This window comes from Uranotaenia lowii, chromosome 3 (genome assembly GCF_029784155.1).
Source record: "Uranotaenia lowii strain MFRU-FL chromosome 3, ASM2978415v1, whole genome shotgun sequence".
Lineage (NCBI taxonomy): Eukaryota > Metazoa > Arthropoda > Insecta > Diptera > Culicidae > Uranotaenia > Uranotaenia lowii.
In genome coordinates, this window is record NC_073693.1 from 21264313 (window position 1) to 21276107 (window position 11795).

The window sequence follows — 11795 nt, forward strand, 5'->3', positions numbered from 1 at the left end:
CATTTTTATCATTTTTGTGATTTTGTCATTTTTGTATTATTTTCCAAATCGACAAAAAAAGGTGTTTTGATTTGACTATTCAGGAAACCATAAAATGTTTCTGGATGCTTCTAGTCAGCCAGATGCTATCAGGGATAAAATTTTGGATTTTGAGCTTTAACGCGTTTTAACACTTCATCGCAACAGCACGTGCTAGTCGTGTGAATCCTCATAGAAAGAAGGAGAAAAAAAACCGTACAAACGTGATTACCGCAAAAATAACTTCGCAGAACATTCTGTCCGAAAACGAACCAAATAGGAACAACCGGAGAACGAAGAAAAATTAACACCACCCAATAACAACCTATATCTGTGGGAAAACTTGAAAGAAAAAGGGTGTGTGTATGTGATGTAGAAATCAATGAAAACAAAGTTTTACGGAATAAATACGTGAGCGCATTAGGTCGGTCTTCGACGATCAACGGGTGAAAAATAACATCGAAAGGTTGAAAAGACCCCCAGCTCAGCTCAAAGCCATAAAGTGGCGTGGGAGCATCTGCTTGTAATGTTTATGGGGAGACAGGAACACATCTTTGGAAAGTGTGGATAGGGAAATTCCGAAGCATAAGGAGTATGTTAGAAAGTTTTATGGGAGCTGTGTGGATTAGCTCATTTCACTCAACTAAGTTTAGGTTTACCAACAAAATCGAAGCTAAAGTTGTAAAAGAAACTAACAATGGACAAAAAAGAATTCCTGTTTCCGCCCGGGATCGAACCGGGGGCCTTCCGCGTGTTAGGCGGATGTGATAACCACTACACCACGGAAACAGTTGGGAAGAGAGGTAAATAGTTAAAAACAGTCCAATTTTCAATAAAATTTTCTCAAAAAAATCATCAGTTGGTTGAGTAAGCCTCATTATTCTGTGTTGGGATTATTTAGGGTTATCAAAGCATTTTTTTTTCTCTACATGTGAATTCCACCCAAAACAAATAATGAAATTTAAATTCAGTTTTGGGATGTCGGCTTGTTGAACGACTCATTCTTTTCGAAAGTATTCATCTCCTACCTTATCAACTAAGATGGGAAAAATGACGACACACCCGAAATCATCCTCATCGATATCTTATCGAGACTCGAGAGTGGTTTGGTGCCCCATTTTACGACCGCGACGCGTTACACAACCATCATTTGATCAGGTTAAATATTATGACACCCTGAGGTCAATGTCATTCTCCGTCCGTCTGGTACCTATAGTTTTTTTTTTCACGTGTCACCACACCAAACGAGTTTCTCGTTTTTTCCCACAAATTGATTGAAGGGAGTGAAGAGACAACTGTTGGGAATTATACGAGCTAACTGAACCCACACATTTCATGTCAGAATTTCTCATTTTCAAAGCAATTATTTAATCTTAAATTATCGTTTGAGGTCTGATACAATATAAGTTAGTGAACAAATCAAGTTCAATATGGTAGTAATGTAGGAAGTTCAATTTTTAAGTTTGGCTAAGAAAATTGAAAAAATAAACAAATGTTCGACAACTGTTAGCAAACAGAGTTGAGAATTTATCGACCTCCTACAGGGAAAATTTCGGCAAACAAACAGCAATATGATCACGTTCGTACCAACTTCTTTCAATCTATCCGGGGAAAACAAAATCCAAAAATAAATTTAAGTTGATCTAAATGTATGGTTTGCATGTTGCAGTGCCATTATGCGACAACGAGCTCTGTTTATGATTTGCGAGAGTTTGCCAATGCCTCCCAGTGAGAATTGTCGAGTATCGAAAAGCCAACGGCCAACGGGGACGACGTTTGTTAGAAAGTGGCAAGAAAATTGAAACTTCTTTTTATAGGTCGAAGCACCAGCTCAATCCTAGAAAGGATTTTTTTTTCAAAGTTCAAAACGTGCAAATAGGCTTCATGGAATTCTGGCATAAACCGGCTTCCTGAATTTAAAAATACATAGTGAGAAATCTGGAAAAACGACAAAAATGACAAAAATGACAAAAATGACAAAAATGACAAAAATGACAAAAATGACAAAAATGACAAAAATGACAAAAATGACAAAAATGACAAAAATGACAAAAATGACAAAAATGACAAAAATGACAAAAATGACAAAAATGACTAAAATGACAAAAATGACAAAAATGACAAAAATGACAAAAATGACAAAAATGACAAAAATGACAAAAATGACATCAATGACAAAAATGACAAAAATGACAAAAATGACAAAAATGACAAAAATGACAAAAATGACAAAAATGACAAAAATGACAAAAATGACAAAAATGACAAAAATGACAAAAATGACAAAAATGACAAAAATGACAAAAATGACAAAAATGACAAAAATGACAAAAATGACAAAAATGACAAAAATGACAAAAATGACAAAAATGACAAAAATGACAAAAATGACAAAAATGACAAAAATGACAAAAATGACAAAAATGACAAAAATGACAAAAATGACAAAAATGACAAAAATGACAAAAATGACAAAAATGACAAAAATGACAAAAATGACAAAAATGACAAAAATGACAAAAATGACAAAAATGACAAAAATGACAAAAATGACAAAAATGACAAAAATGACAAAAATGACAAAAATGACAAAAATGACAAAAATGACAAAAATGACAAAAATGACAAAAATGACAAAAATGACAAAAATGACAAAAATGACAAAAATGACAAAAATGACAAAAATGACAAAAATGACAAAAATGACAAAAATGATAAAAATGACAAAAATGACAAAAATGACAAAAATGACAAAAATGACAAAAATGACAAAAATGACAAAAATGACAAAAATGACAAAAATGACAAAAATGACAAAAATGACAAAAATGACAAAAATGACAAAAATGACAAAAATGACAAAAATGACAAAAATGACAAAAATGACAAAAATGACAAAAATGACAAAAATGACAAAAATGACAAAAATGACAAAAATGACAAAAATGACAAAAATGACAAAAATGACAAAAATGACAAAAATGACAAAAATGACAAAAATGACAAAAAATGACAAAAATGACAAAAATGACCAAAATGACAAAAATGACAAAAATGACAAAAATGACAAAAATGACAAAAATGACAAAAATGACAAAAATGACAAAAATGACAAAAATGACAAAAATGACAAAAATGACAAAAATGACAAAAATGACAAAAATGACAAAAATGACAAAAATGACAAGAATGATAAAAATGACAAAAATGAGAAAAACTACATAAATTAAAAAAATACAAAAATGACAAAAATTACAACAATAACAAAAATTACAAAAATTAGAAAAATTTGAAAAAAATTACAAAAATTAAAATAAATAAAAAATTAACAAAAATTACAAAAATTTCAAAAACTACAAAAAATACAAAAATTACAAAAATTACAAAAATTTTAAAAATGAAAAAATTACAAAAATAACAAAACTTACAAAAATTACAAAAATTACAAAAATTACAAAAATTACAAAAATTACAAAAATTACAAAAATTACAAAAATTACAAAAATTACAAAAATTACAAAAATTACAAAAATTACAAAAATTACAAAAATTACAAAAAATTACAAAAATTACAAAAATTACAAAAATTACAAAAATTACAAAAATTACAAAAATTACAAAAATTACAAAAATTACAAAAATTACAAAAATTACAAAAATTACAAAAATTACAAAAATTACAAAAATGACAAAAATTACAAAAATTACAAAAAATACAAAAATTACAAAAATTACAAAAATTACAAAAATTACAAAAATTACAAACATTACAAAAATTACAGAAATTACAAAAATTACAAAAATTACAAAAATTACAAAAATTACAAAAATTACAAAAATTACAAAAATTACAAAAATTACAAAAATTACAAAAATTACAAAAATTACAAAAATTACAAAAATTACAAAAATTACAAAAATTACAAAAATTACAAAAATAACAAAAATTACAAAAATTACTAAAATTACAAAAATTACAAAAATTACAAAAATTACAAAAATTACAAAAATTACAAAAATTACAAAAATTACAAAAATTACAAAAATTACAAAAATTACAAAAATTACAAGAATCACAAAAATTACAAAAATTACAAAAATTACAAACATTACAAACATTACAAACATTACAAAAATAACAAAAATTACAAAAATTACAGAAATTACAAAAATTACAAAAATTACAAAAATTACAAAAATTACAAAAATTACAAAAATTACAAAAATTACAAAAATTACAAAAATTACAAAAATTACAAAAATTACAAAAATTACAAAAATTACAAAAATTACAAAAATTACAAAAATTACAAAAATTACAAACATTACAAAACATTACCAAAAATTACAAAAATTACAAAAATTACAAAAATTACAAAAATTACAAAAATTACAAAAATTACAAAAATTACAAAAATTACAAAAATTACAAAAATTACAAAAATTACAAAAATTACAAAAATTACAAAAATTACAAAAATTACAAAAATTACAAAAATTACAAAAATTACAAAAATTACAAAAATTACAAAAATTACAAAAATTACAAAAATTACAAAAATTACAAAAATTACAAAAATTACAAAAATTACAAAAATTACAAAAATTACAAAAATTACAAAAATTACAAAAATTCCAAAAATTACAAAAATTACAAAAATTACAAAAATTACAAAAATTACAAAAATTACAAAAATTACAAAAATTACAAAAATTACAAAAATTACAAAAATTACAAAAATTACAAAATTACAAAAATTACAAAAATTACAAAAATTACAAAAATTACAAAAATTACAAAAATTACAAAAATTACAAAAATTACAAAAATTACAAAAATTACAAAAATTACAAAAATTACAAAAATAACAAAAAATACAAAAATTACAAAAATTATAAAAATTACAAAAATTACAAAAATAACAAAAATTACAAAAATTACAAAAATAACAAATAATAACTAATAGACAACAAAAATTACAAAAATTAAAAAATTACAAAAAATACAAAATTACAAAAATTACAAAAATTACAAAAATTACAAAAATTACAAAAATTACAAAAATTACAAAAATTACAAAAATTACAAAAATTACAAAATTTACAAAAAATTACAAAAATTACAAAAATTACAAAAATTACAAAAATTACAAAAATTACAAAAATTAAAAATTACAAAAATTACAAAAATTACATAATCGAAACAAAAAAAAAAAAAAAAAAAAAAAAAAAAAAATTACAAAAATTTCAAAAATTACAAAAATTACAAAAATTACAAAAATTAAAAAATTACAAAAATTACAAAAATTACAAAAATTACAAAAATTACAAAAATTACAAAAATTACAAAAATTACAAAAATTACAAAAATTACAAAATTACAAAAATTACAAAAATTACAAAAATTACAAAAATTACAAAAATTACAAAAATTACAAAAATTACAAAACCTACAAAAATTACAAAAATTACAAAAATTACAAAAATTACAAAAATTACAAAAATTACAAAAATTACAAAAATTACAAAAATTACAAAAATTACAAAAATTACAAAAATTACAAAAATTACAAAAATTACAAAAATGACAAAAATTACAAAAATTACAAAAATTACAAAAATTACAAAAATTACAAAAATTACAAAAATTACAAAAATTACAAAAATTACAAAAATTACAAAAATTACAAAAATTACAAAAATTACAAAAATTACAAAATTACAAAAATTACAAAAATTACAAAAATTACAAAAATTACAAAAATTACAAAAATTACAAAAATTACAAAAATTACAAAAATTACAAAAATTACAAAAATTACAAAAATTACAAAAATTACAAAAATTACAAAAATTACAAAAATTACAAAAATTACAAAAATTACAAAAATTACAAAAATTACAAAAATGACAAAAATTACAAAAATTACAAAAATTACAAAAATTACAAAAATTACAAAAATTACAAAAATTACAAAAATTACAAAAATTACAAAAATTACAAAAATTACAAAAATTACAAAAATTACAAAAATTACAAAAATTACAAAAATTACAAAAATTACAAAAATTACAAAAATTACAAAAATTACAAAAATTACAAAAATTACAAAAATTACAAAAATTACAAAAATTACAAAAATTACAAAAATTACAAAAATTACAAAAATTACAAAAATTACAAAAATTACAAAAATTACAAAAATTACAAAAATTACAAAAATTACAAAAATTACAAAACTTACAAAAATTACAAAAATGACAAAAATGACAAAAATTACAAAAATTACAAAAATTACAAAAATGACAAAAATGACAAAAATTACAAAAATTACAAAAATTACAAAAATTACAAAAATTACAAAAATAACAAAAATTACAGAAATTACAAAAATTACAAAAATTACAAAAATTACAAAAATTTCAAACATTACAAAACATTCCCAAAAATTACAAAAATGACAAAAATTACAAAAATTACAAAAATTACAAAAATTACAAAAATTACAAAAATTACAAAAATTACAAAAATTACAAAAATGACAAAAATTACAAAAATTACAAAAATTACAAAAATTACAAAAATTACAAAAATTACAAAAATTACAAAAATTACAAAAATTACAAAAATTACAAAAATTACAAAAATTACAAAAATTACAAAAATTACAAAAATTACAAAAATTACAAAAATTACAAAAATTACAAAAATTACAAAAATTACAAAAATTACAAAAATTACAAAAATTACAAAAATTACAAAAATTACAAAAATTACAAAAATTACAAAAATTACAAAAATTACAAAAATGACAAAAATTACAAAAATTACAAAAATTACAAAAATTACAAAAATTACAAAAATTACAAAAATGACAAAAATGACAAAAATGACAAAAATGACAAAAATTACAAAAATTACATAAATTACATAAATTACAAAAATTACAAAAAATACAAAAATTACAAAAATTACAAAAAAAACCAAAATTACAAAAAATACAAAAATAACAAATAATAACTAATAGATAACAAAAATTACAAAAATTAAAAAATTACAAAAAATACAAAAATTACAAAAATTACAAAAATGCCAAAAATGACAAAAAAAACAAAAATTACAAAAATTACAAAAATTACAAAAATTACAAAAATTACAAAAATTACAAAAATTACAAAAATTACAAAAATTACAAAAATTACAAAAATTACAAAAATTACAAAAATTACAAAAATTACAAAAATTACAAAAATTACAAAAATTACATAACTGAAACAAAAAAAAAAAAAATTACAAAAATTACAAAAATTACAAAAATTACAAAAATTACAAAAATTACAAAAATTACAAAAATTACAAAAATTACAAAAATTACAAAAATTACAAAAATTACAAAAATTACAAAAATTACAAAAATTACAAAAATTACAAAAATTACAAAAATTACAAAAATTACAAAATTTACAAAAATTACAAAAATTACAAAAATTACAAAAATTACAAAAATTACAAAAATTACAAAAATTACAAAAATTACAAAAATTACAAAAATTACAAAAATTACAAAAATTACAAAAATTACAAAAATTACAAAAATTACAAAAATTACAAAAATTACAAAAATTACAAAAATTACAAAAATTACAAAAATTACAAAAATTACAAAAATTACAAAAATTACAAAAATTACAAAAATTACAAAAATTACAAAAATTACAAAAATTACAAAAAATACAAAAAATACAAAAATTACAAAAATTACAAAAATTACAAAAATTACAAAAATTACAAAAATTACAAAAATTACAAAAATTACAAAAATTACAAAAATTACAAAAATTACAAAAATTACAAAAATTACAAAAATTACAAAAATTACAAAAATTACAAAAATTACAAAAATTACAAAAATTACAAAAATTACAAAAATTACAAAAATTACAAAAATTACAAATATTACAAAAATTACAAAAATTACAAAAATTACAAAAATTACAAAAATTACAAAAACTACAAAAATTACAAAAATTACAAAAATTACAAAAATTACAAAAATTACAAAAATTACAAAAATTACAAAAATTACAAAAATTACAAAAATTACAAAAATTACAAAAATTACAACAATTACAAAAATTACAAAAATTACAAAAATTACAAAAATTACAAAAATTACAAAAATTACAAAAATTACAAAAATTACAAAAATTACAAAAATTACAAAAATTACAAAAATTACAAAAATTACAAAAATTACAAAAATTACAAAAATTACAAAAATTACAAAAATTACAAAAATTACAAAAATTACAAAAATTACAAAAATTACAAAAATTACAAAAATTACAAAAATTACAAAAATTACAAAAATTACAAAAATTACAAAAATTACAAAAATTACAAAAATTACAAAAATTACAAAAATTACAAAAATTACAAAAATTACAAAAATTACAAAAATTACAAAAATTACAAAAATTACAAAAATTACAAAAATTACAAAAATTACAAAAATTACAAAAATTACAAAAAATTACAAAAATTACAAAACTTACAAAAATTACAAAAATGACAAAAATTACAAAAATTACAAAAATTACAAAAATGACAAAAATTACAAAAATTACAAAAATTACAAAAATTACAAAAATTACAAAAATAACAGAAATTACAGAAATTACAAAAATTACAAAAATTACAAAAATTACAAAAATAACAATAATTACAAAAATTACAAAACTGCAAAAATTACAAAAATTACAAAAATTACAAAAATTACAAAAATTACAAAAATTACGAAAATTACAAAAATTACAAAAATTACAAAAATTACAAAAATTACAAAAATTACAAAAATGACAAAAATTACAAAAATTACAAAAATTACAAAAATTACAAAAATTACAAAAATTACAAAAATTACAAAAATTACAAAAATTACAAAAATTACAAAAATTACAAAAATTACAAAAATGACAAAAATTACAAAAATTACAAAAATAACAAAAATTACAAAAATTACAAAAATTACAAAAATTACAAAAATTACAAAAATTACAAAAATTACAAAAATTACAAAAATTACAAAAATTACAAAAATTACAAAAATTACAAAAATTACAAAAATTACAAAAATTACAAAAGTTACAAAAATGACAAAAATTACAAATATTACAAAAAATTACAAAAATGACAAAAATTACAAAAATAACAAAAATTACAAAAATTACAAAAATTACAAAAATTACAAAAATTACAAAAATTACAAAAATTACAAAAATTACAAAAATTACAAAAATTACAAAAATTACAAAAATTACAAAAATTACAAAAATTACAAAAATTACAAAATTACAAAAATGACAAAAATTACAACAATTACAAAAATTACAAAAATTACAAAAATTACAAAAATTACAAAAATTACAAAAATTACAAAAATTACAAAAATTACAAAAATTACAAAAATTACAAAAATTACAAAAATTACAAAAATTACAAAAATTACAAAAAAAACAAAAATGACAAAAATTACAAAAATTACAAAAATTACAAAAATGACATGTTAAAAATAGTTGTTCATAATATTACGATAATAGTCTTTAAATTTAAATAAATTATAGTTGTACCAAAACTCGAAACTCTCTACAACTAGTCAAAAAAAAATTTCAAAACTCCAAGCAATTGTTTTAAAAAACCCTCGTCGGAATCTCAAACTATCCCAAATGATCTGAAATTTGTTGCAAAAATTTTTAAGATAAGACAAAAAATTGTATCAAAATCTCCTTAGAAAGTTTAAAATCAATATCAAAATATTTTCAGAAAGGCCACTAAACTGTTCAAAAACTGCCTCAGCATAGTCTCAATTCGAGACTCTCAAAAGCACTGGCAATAATTGTTTTAATATTGTCTCAAAATTGCTCTTCAATTGTCTTTACAAGTTCTCAATTCTGTCTCCAGGTGTCTCAAAAATGTATTTTAAAGTAATCTTTTAAATCTTTTAAATAATTTAGAATTTGAAAAAAAAACGCTCTAAGAAACGTCTCTAAATGATGTATTTAATGTCCAAAATAATTCCCAAACAAGTCTCTAAATAGTCTTCAACCAATCTCATGATTGTCTAAAAATAGTTTCAAATAGTTTCAAATATGACTAGAAACAGTCTCAAATTGTTTATGAACAATCTCAGATTGTTTCAAAACTGTCTCAACTTGTCTCAAATCTATCCTTAACTGAGTCAAAAGAATGTTAAATTTTCTTAAAATTGTTCAGAAGTATTCTTCAAACAGTTTGAAATTGTCTAGAAATAGTCCCAAAACAGTCAAAAAATATTAATAGTCTCAAATTATTCTTAGAACAGTCTTCCATTGTCTCAAAATGGTTTCAAAGTTGTCTTAATATCCTCTTCAAAATTGTCTCATTATTTTTTTAAAATTTCTCAGAAATTGCCTTAAAACAGTTTCGGTGAAATCTCAAAACTGTCTAAAAATGATATAAAGTTAGTTTGGAAATAGTCGGAGAATTAATTTTCAATTGAATCGAAACAGTTTAAAATTTAATTCAAATAAGTTATGATAAAGTTTTCAAAACAGTCGGAGTTCTCAATAGTCTAAAAAATTTCGAAATTTCCATAAAATTGTTTGAAAATGTTCTCAAAATTGTAATTACATATTCTTAGGACATTCTCAAAAGATCTTAAAATATTCTCAGTCTCCAATTGACTCAAAATTGTCTTAGAAAATCAATAAATTTTCTTAAATTGTTCAAAAAACTTCTTAAAAACGACACGAAATTGTCTCGAAGATGTCTCATAACTGTATCAAAAAAGCCTCATCATGGTTTAAAAATGTGACTCAAAACAGCTCCCGAATTGGTTCAAACATATTTCAAACTGTCCTAATTGTCCCAAAATTGCGTTTCAACTTATCTCAAAAAAGTATACAAATTTTTTCAACGTTTTCGTAAAATTATTTTGAAATAAGTTTGAGGTATTCTCACGTCAGCCAATAATTTTTCTAAAATTGTCTCATAATGGTCTCAAAGACGGAAATGGCCTTTTATTGCCTCGAAATTATCTTGAATGATCCTGGAATTGTCTAACAAAACATAAGTAGTTGCAAAACAGTCTCAAAATCATCTTAATATTGTCTTAAAATTGTTTAAATAAGGTCTCAAAATTAATGCTTCAAGCTATCATTGCCAAATCTTTGATGTGTCAATCTGGAATCTTCAAGTCAAGGAATGTTCAAGACATCAAAGACAAAATATCTGAACGTTTTTTTTATGACAAATATTCAAATTTTAGAAACAAAATCTTCAATATACATATCAAAATCGTGTCAATTCTTTAAGATAAAAGTGAACAATATTTACGATTTAGATGTAAAATCTTTGAAGGAACTTTCAGAGCCAAATTTTTAAGATAGGAGTAGCAAAAATTCTGTAAAATTATCAAGATAAAAAAAAAACTATAAAAATGCCAAATCTTTAACATATTTTTTTCCTGTGTCTTAATTCAATATTCCAAATTTGAAACCCAGAATTCTTGTTGAATGAATTCAAAACTCCAGAGCACAAAATCAAGATTCATCGCTTCGACGTTGCTCTATTAACATCTCAATCTGAAATGTGCATCAAATCAATAACCTCTACTTTCTCACAAAGTCGTTCTCTTATCAACCACAAAATACTTACCGAATCAATCAATCACAATTCGTTCGAAACACGACAGGGCTTCAAACGACCGACAACCGAAACCAAACCAAAACCAAATCCA

At 20.5% G+C, this 11795-nt stretch overlaps 1 non-coding gene across 1 annotated transcript; it reads right to left on the reverse strand.

Annotated features, from left to right (window-relative positions):
• Positions 1 to 734: 734 nt before the first annotated feature.
• On the reverse strand, positions 735 to 807 carry Trnav-aac (transfer RNA valine (anticodon AAC)). Its single transcript has one exon. It is a non-coding gene; the product is annotated as a tRNA-Val (tRNA).
• Positions 808 to 11795: the final 10988 nt, after the last annotated feature.